This window comes from Neophocaena asiaeorientalis, unplaced genomic scaffold, assembly GCF_003031525.2.
Source record: "Neophocaena asiaeorientalis asiaeorientalis breed wild unplaced genomic scaffold, Neophocaena_asiaeorientalis_V1.1 scaffold21, whole genome shotgun sequence".
NCBI lineage: Eukaryota > Metazoa > Chordata > Mammalia > Artiodactyla > Phocoenidae > Neophocaena > Neophocaena asiaeorientalis.
Window position 1 is genome coordinate 3,174,862 of NW_020174053.1, and position 7,311 is coordinate 3,182,172.

The window sequence follows — 7,311 nt, forward strand, 5'->3', positions numbered from 1 at the left end:
GTGTGTGTGTGTGTGTGTGTGTGTGTGTGTGTGTGTGTGTGTGTGTGTGTAGTCGGTGTGATGGAGAAGATATTTCCCAAGATTCTGTCTTGGTCATCTGGGTCGATGGTGACAACATTAAGAGTAAGAGTGAAAGAGCAGGTTTGGGAAAGATAATGAGTTGAGTTTGGTTAGAGGTGGACCTGAGGTGGAAATTTAAAGCGGAGAGTTGTGTATCTGAATCTGGGGCTAAGAAGAAAGGCCTGGGCTAGGTGTGTAAATCTGAGAGTGTGTCTCATGTGTATGGGCAGCAGTGAGGGTAATGGTGGGGGAGATCACAGGGGGCACTGGACAAGCACAGGCTTATCATTGGATCTGGGTTTGAGTCCTGGCTCTTACACCATGCTAGCCATATGACTTTGGGAAAGTCATTTAACCACATTGAACCCTGTTTTTCTCATGTTTAATGGAGATACGAGGATCTACCTTAAAGCATTATTCGGTTATTTATTCAGTTGTTAATTCAACGAGTATGTATGTATGTAGGTATGTATTTATTTATTTTAAATTTATTTATTTTTGGCTGCGTTGGGTCTTCGTTGCTGCGCACGGGCTTTCTCTAGTTGCAGCAAGCGGAGGCTACTCTTTGTTTCGGTGCGTGGGCCTCTCATTGCGGTGTCTTTTCCTGTTGCAGAGCACAGGCTCCAGGGCACATGGGCTTCAGTAGTTGTGTCACACGGGCTCAGCCATTGTGGCTCGCGGGCTCTAGAGCACAGGCTCAGTAGTTGTGGCACATGGGACTAGCTGCTCGGCGCCATGTGGGATCTTCCCGGACCAGGGCTTGAACCCATGTCCCCTGCATTGGTAGGCGGATTCTTAACCACTGCGCCACCAGGGAAGCCCTCAACGAACATTTATTGAGGCCCCGCTCTGTGCATGGACTTGGGACACAAATGTGAAGAAAATAGTCATGGTCCACGCTTCAAGTTAACTTTCAGTCTTTTGTAGGGAGCAGACATTAAACAAATAATTGCTGGAACAATTATTGTTAGGGTGAATGCTGAGGAGACCTGCACAAGAGAACGAGTGTATGACACCTGGTATAATAGAGTAGCACAGAGTGGGTCCTGAGACAGTACCAGCAGGAGTAGTAACACTTGTCATACTTTTCACGGAGTCACGGAGTGATGTGAGTAGATTCTAGTTTCCAGTGGATTGAGTAACAAATGAGATGTGAGAAACTGACAGTAATGAACAAAGATTATTCAAAAGTTTGGCTGCTAAGAGGACTATATAGAGAAGTGGTGATTGAGGAAAAGTTGTGGGGTTTTCAAGATGGAAGACTTGAGCATGTTGAACTGCTGAGGGGAAGGACCTGGCAAAGAGGATGAAGTTATAGGAAATAGGGACAGAGGTCTCTCAAGAGACAGGCAGATGTAAAGAAACATACCTTCTCTGACTAGCAAAAGAAGCATGGTAAGAGGATTAAATGAGATAACACATTACAAAATGCATGGCACAGTGGATGGCACATGGTGGGTGCTTTAAAAATTGTGTTGATTAAGGCTGTGAGCATGTACACATACACACGTATGCTTACACATACACCTGTACATCTGTCCACACACCTGCTTATATACATACGTGTATCTACCCACACACAGTGTTCAATGTTGTAATTGTGAGGATTAAAGGAGGGAAGTTGACATTCATGCCTGGAGGCCTCACGTTCTTTGTGGAGAAGGAGGCAAGGAATCTGCTGAGAGATGGGGCAGAATTGTAGGTCTTGAGGAAAACCATGATGGGTTAAACTGGCTAGTGCAGGAATGAATAAAAGAAGAAAGTTGACCTGGAGAAGGATTGCTGAATGATGCTGAGAGACCACTGAAGACTGGAGTGGAGAATCACGTATTAGAGACAGTGAGGGCTGGGGAGTTTCCTCCAGCAAGCCCCATGTACCTCAGTACTGCATCATTTCAACCTGTGCACTGAGGTGTAACAAAACGCAGATGAGAGAATGAAGGATGCTAGCAGGGCAGTAAGTGAGGTGTTGGACGACAGGGTCTGACGGAACAGGAAAAAACCAAGTGGAGCCAAGCAGAACCCAGAGTAGATGACATTTGGTGGCTCGTCAAGATCAAAGAGTTGAGTTTAGGGGGGTTTGAGGGTGTAGAGAAACTGGAAGAATAGAAAACGGTCCTTGGAGAGTTGTGTTTTGGCATTTCAATTATCAAAAGAAGAGTGGTCTTAGAATGTGACCGAGATAAGGAGATGCTGAAGGAGGATGCCAGTGGTGGTCATGAGAAGTTGAAAACCCAGAGGCTGGTCCTCCGCCCACACTCAGGAACTGAAACTTCTTTCTCCAAGAGCACTGTAATCTTTGATTGCCAAATTAAAGTCCTCTCCTCCAGTCTCAAGTCCTTGACTTCTCCTAGCATTCTTTACAGTTGGCCATCTCCTTCCTCATACTCTCTCCTCCCTGGACATCTGGTAAATGTACTGTTCTGGTCCTTCTCCCCTTTTCATCCCTCCACTGGCTTCTCCTCTCAGCTCTCAGCTTGCTGGTAGAGACCTTCTCTGAAGACTCCTCTGAGCTGTGCCCACATTCACCGTCAGAGTCCCTCCCTAGCCAAGTGTCCATGAAGACTGGTGGAGGGAAAGAGAAGAGGCAGGAAGATGAGGTATGAAACTGGCTCTGAAGTTAGAGCAACTGACACATGGGCCTGAAATAGGGAAGTGGTAGTAGGAAAAGAGAGAAGAGATGGAAGTGGAAGGCATCTTAGAGTTTTTGATGAAAGTCAACAGGACAACTGGGAGAAAGAAGTATGTGAGGGAGATAGAAACAGAAGGATAAAAGATGATGAAATGTTGAGGCTTCCTGAGACGATGATGTTGCCAGAAAGGGAACATGGGAGAGGATGTGTTCTGTGTGGAGCACGCTGAGTTTGCTGAGTTTAAGGTGCCAGCTGCCCATTCAGGTAAGATGTACAAAACACAGATGGGCCTTGGAAAAAAAGAAAGAGAGAGGCAGGTACTAGAAATACATATTTGAGAGTTAATCACAAGTAGTTGTGTCTATGACACACTGTAGGAGAGGAAGATCAAGCCAACTGAGAGCACGTGGGAAGAGAGGAGGGCGGAGTCGAGAACTTCAGGGACACCTGTGTTGAAGGGGTGGGAGGAAAAAGACCCCCAGAAAGAGAGGTTTGTCACGAAGCGGGCAGGAGAAAACACAGACAGTGGAAGGAATAGAGAAAGCAGTATCTTGAGGTCTAGGGAAGACTTTTTAGAGAGAAAAGACTACAATGTTCATGGCTCGTTGGAAGGAGAAAATATGGAATAGAGAGCGAGAATGCCAGCAAAGAACTGCTTGTTGGATTAAGCAGGGATCGGAGAATGACAGAGCCTTGCATCCTTATTCCTTCAAGAACAAGAGAAGATGAAGAGAAAGAGGAATGCATGAGCAAAGAAGGCAGTGTTGAGGTGGATGAACATGGCAGTCTGGTGGTTCTCTGTGTTCTTGATAGGAGAGAAGCAGTCATCGCCAGAGAGAGCAGGGGGAAGGCTTGGGGTAGATGCTACAGGGAGTGGGAGAGCATATCAGTCAGACTTGAGGGTGGTGGCCTGGGAAGAAGTCAGATGACCACATGTCCTTGTTTCTCTAGGACACTCATGGATTGTGCCTGGTGTTCAGGCATAATTATTTTAATTGTATCCCTTTTCACTTTTAATTGGTCCATTTTGGAAGATATATTGCAAGGGTAGCCTAGAGAGAAGCATTGAAGACTTGAAGACAAAAGAGGATTCCCTCGTCAGGAAAACACACAAAAAATAAACAAAATAAGGCCCACTTGAAAAAAAAAAAAAGACCCACTTGCATATTCTGCTTGAAAACCTGAAGCATGCAGCACTTTAATTTGCACTTTTGGGTCCTGTAGAGCAATGCTGGGCTCCAAAGGCTAGAGCACCTACAGCATTTTAAATGTAGTTAATTCAAACTTGAGTGCTGAGCAGATGCCCACACCCGAATTGAAAATGTTCTAAGTTTTAGTTTTACATCAAACAAACCAAATAAATGGCAATTTTGTATCTGTATTGGTTATATTTGGAGCACTTGCCAATGCATTCTTTTTATTATTATTATTGAAGTATAGTTGACTTACAATGTTGTATTAATTTCAGATGTGTAGCAAAGTGATTCAGTTATACATATATATATGTATATTCTTTTTCAGATTCTTTTCCATTATAGGTTATTGTAAGATATTGAATGTAGTTCCCTGTGCTATACAGTAGGTCTTTGTTGTTTATCTATTTTGGTACATTATACTCTTACTAGTCAGACACTTTGTTGTTTGGAAGTCTGCTTCTGGATCATCAGCACTTAATCTTTTTGGTCCCAGGTGCCTTTACACTCCTAAAAAATTGCTACATTCCCCAAAGATCTTTTACCTATATTGGCTATATGAATCAATACTTATGGTAATAAAAAAACAAAAACAAAAAAAAGTTGAGAGTAGCAGCCTTGTTTTACACTTTTACAGATCTCTTTTAATATCTGCCTTAATAAAAGACAGCTGGCCTCCTCTCTCCTCCTGGCTTTCCAGTTCCCTCCTCTGCTTCCTTCTTCTCCCTGGCTGCTCCACTTTGACCTGGAGTCTGGAGAACCAATCAAGCAGCCACTGGTCCTCTGGATCTACTGAGGGGCCCCTGATGATGAAAATGCCAGGAAAGATTTAAAGACATTACCAGCCTTTCTAACCAAAACTCTGCAGGAGCACCCCTCCCTTGCCTACTGTGAGGACAGGGTAATTGAGCATTATTTGAAAATCAAAGGTCTGATTCTGGGTCAAGCTGTGGTTCAGTATATGAAAATAGTAGAAGCTCTACCGACCTATGGAGTCCATTATTCTGCAGTAAAGGATAAACAAGGACTTCCTTGGTGGCTTGGAATCTGCTACAAAGGAATTGGCCAGTATGATTTGCAAGGTAAGGTGAAACCTCGGAAAGAGGCAAAACAGATCCGCAAAACTTGCACAAGCCTCTTAAATAGCCTCATCCACTAGAGGGCAGACAACAGAAGCAAGAAGAACTACAGTCCTGAAGCCTGTGGAAAAAAAACCACATTCACGGAAAGATAGACAAGATGAAAAGGCAGAGGGCTATATACCAGATGAAGGAACAAGATAAAACCCCAGAAAAACAACTAAATCAAGTGCAGATAAGCAACCTTCCAGAAGAAGAATTCAGAATAATGGTAATGAAGATGATCCAGGACCTCAGAGAAAGAATGGAGGCAAGGATCAAGAAGATGCAAGAAATGTTTAACAAAGACCTAGAAGAATTAAAGAACAAACAAACAGAGATGAACAATACAATAACTGAAATGAAAACTACACTAGAAGGAATCAATAGCAGAATAACTGAGGCAGAAGAACGGATAAGTGACCTGGAAGACAGAATGGTGGAATTCACTGCCGTGGAACAGAATAAAGAAAAAAGAATGAAAAGAAATAAAGACAGCCTAAGAGACCACTGGGGCAACATGAAATGCAACAACGTTCGCATTATAGGGGTCCCAGAAGGAGAAGAAAGAGAGAAAGGACCGGAGAAAATATTTGAAGAGATTATAGTCAAAAATTTCCCTAACATGGGAAAGGAAATTGCCACGCAAGTCCAGGAAGCACAGCCAGTCCCATACAGGATAAACCCAAGGAGAAACACGCTGGGACACATAGTAATCAAATTGGCAAAAATTAACGACAAAGAAAGACTATTGAAAGCAGCAAGGAAAAAATGACAAATAACATACAAGGGAACTCCCATAAGGTTAGCTGATTTCTTAGCAGAAACTCTATAAGCCAGAAGGGAGTGGCATGATATACTTCAAGTGATGAAACAGAAGAACTTACAATCAAGATTACTCTACCCGGCAAGGATCTCATTCAGATTCGATGGAGAAATCAAAAGCTTTACAGACAAGCAAAAGCTAACAGAATTCAGCACCACCAAATCAGCTCTACAACAAATGCTAAAGGAACTTCTCTAAGTGGGAAACACAAGAGAAGAAAAGGACCTACAAAAACAAACCCAAAACAATGAAGAAAATGGTCATAGGAACATACATATTGGTAATTACCTTAAACGTTAATGGATTAAATGCTCCAACCAAAAGACACAGGCTTGCTGAATGGATACAAAAACAAGACCCATATATATGCTGTCTACAAGAGACCCACTTCAGACCTAGGGACACATACAGACTGAAAGTGAGGGGATGGAAAAAGATATTCCATGCAAATGGAAAACAAAAGAAAGCTGGAGTAGCAATATTCATATGAGATAAAATAGACTTTAAAATAAAGAATGTGACAAGAGACAAAGAAAAACACCACGTAATGATCAAGGGATCAATCCAAGAAGAAGATATAACAATTAAAAATATGTATGCACCCAACATAGGAGCACCTCAATACATAAGGCAACTGCTAACAGCTATAAAAGAGGAAATCGACAGTAACACAGTAATAGTGGGGGACTTTAACACCTCACTTACACCAATGGCCAGATCATCCAGACAGAATATTAATAAGGAAACACTAGCTTTAAATGACACAACAGACCAGATAGATTTAATTGATATTTACAGGACATTCCATCCAAAACCAGCAGATTACACTTTCTTCTCAAGTGCGCACAGAACATTCTCCAGGATAGATCACATCTTGGGTCACAAATCAAGCCTCGGTAAATTTAAGAAAATTGAAATCGTATCAAGCATCTTTTCCAACCACAACACTATGAGATTACTAATAAATTACAGGGAGAAAAACGTAAAAAACACAAACACATGGAGGCTAAGCAATACATTACTAAATAACCAAGAGATCACTGAAGAAATCAAAGAGGAAATCAAAAAATACCTAGAGACAAATGACAATGAAAACACGATGATCCGAAACCTATGGAATGCAGCAAAAGCAGTTCTAAGAGGGAAGTTTATAGCTATACAAGCCTACCTCAAGAAACAGGAAACATCTCAAATAAACAAACTAAACTTACACGTAAAGAACTAGAGAAAGAGAACAAACAAAACCCAAAGTTAGTAGAAGGAAAGAAGTCATAAAGATCAGAGCAGATATAAATGAGATAGAAACAAAGAAAACAATAGCAACAATCAATAAAACTAAAAGCTGGTTCTTTGAGAAGATAAATAAACTTGATACACCATTAGCCAGACTCATCAAGAAATAGAGGGAGGGAGGGAGAGGACTCAAATCAATAAAATTAGAAATGAAAAAGGAGAGGTCACAACAGACACCACAGAAATAC